This window comes from Meleagris gallopavo, chromosome 29 (genome assembly GCF_000146605.3).
Source record: "Meleagris gallopavo isolate NT-WF06-2002-E0010 breed Aviagen turkey brand Nicholas breeding stock chromosome 29, Turkey_5.1, whole genome shotgun sequence".
NCBI classification, from domain to species: Eukaryota; Metazoa; Chordata; class Aves; order Galliformes; family Phasianidae; genus Meleagris; species Meleagris gallopavo.
The window spans coordinates 4,317,003-4,318,172 of record NC_015039.2 but is presented as its reverse complement, the minus strand read 5'-3'; the positions used below and the strand labels follow the sequence as shown (position 1 = coordinate 4,318,172).

Genomic DNA, 1,170 nt, shown 5'->3' with positions numbered 1-1,170 from the left:
CGGAGCCCGGGGGGGAGGGGAGGGGCCGGGGTCCGAGCGGGGGAGGGGGGAGGGGGGGGTTGCGCTCATCCCCCAATGGCACGCGGTGACCCCGGCTGAACCCGAGGAAGGGCAAAGCCCGGGCTGACCCCCGCCCCGCGTGTGCACGTGTGTGTGAGCACGTGTGTGTGAGTGTGTGTGTGTGTGTGTGTGAGTGTGTGTGTGTGAGTGTGTGAGTGTGTGTGTGTGTGAGTGTGAGCATGTGTGTGTGAGTGTGTGTGTGTGTGAGCACGTGTGTGTGTATGTGTGTGTGTGTGTGTGCATGTGAGTGTGTGTGTCAGCATGTGATTGTGTGTGTGTACATGTGAGCACGTGTGTGTGTGTGTGTACGTGTGTGTGTGTGTACATGTGAGCACGTGTGTGTGTGTGTGTACGTGTGTGTGTGTGTACATGTGAGCACGTGTGTGTGTGTGAGCGTGTGTGTGAGAGAGCACATGTGTGTGTGAGCACGTGTGTATGTGTGTGTGTAAGCATCTGTGTGTGTGAGCACGTGCGTATGCGTGTGTGTGTGAGCATGTGTGTGTGAGCACGTGTGTATGTGTTTGTGTGAGCGTGTGTGTGAGAGAGAGCACGTGTGTGAGTGCGTGAGCATGTGTGTGTGTGCACACGCGTGTGCTGCAACATGCAGGTATACATGTGTGGTTTTTCCTGCAGCACACACACACACACACACACACACACGTGTGCTCTCACACCCGCCTGCACTCCCGTGGTACGCAGGCAACATTTCTGCACACGCGTGCAACACCACAGCACACGGGGGGTGTGCCCACCTGCATGCACTCCAACATGAGGCTGCTGCTGTGTGCACTCTCACAGGTCACGCTGGGCACACGCGTGTGCACCCCTTTGCCATAAGCTGCACACGTATGCGTGCAATCCCTCGCCAAAAGCTGTGCATAGGAGTGAACTCCTGCAGCACACACAGCAGGCTGCACACACACACGTGTGCACACCCTCTGCACACGCAGCCATGTGCCCACAGGAACACACATGCACACACACACACACACACACGTGCCCACAGCTCCCTGCACACACGTGCACAGCGTGCCATGGCAGCTCTGCTCTGCAGGGAGGGGAGGGGAGAGCACTGGAGAGACCTGGGGGGTGTGCACGTGTGTGTGCGTG

At 58.4% G+C, this 1,170-nt stretch overlaps 1 protein-coding gene across 1 annotated transcript in view; it reads right to left on the bottom strand.

Moving 5' to 3' along the window:
* Nucleotides 1-1,170, bottom strand: part of RARA (retinoic acid receptor alpha) — a 12,520-nt gene that overhangs the window by 9,422 nt on the left and 1,928 nt on the right. The gene's annotated exons all lie outside the window — the stretch shown is intronic.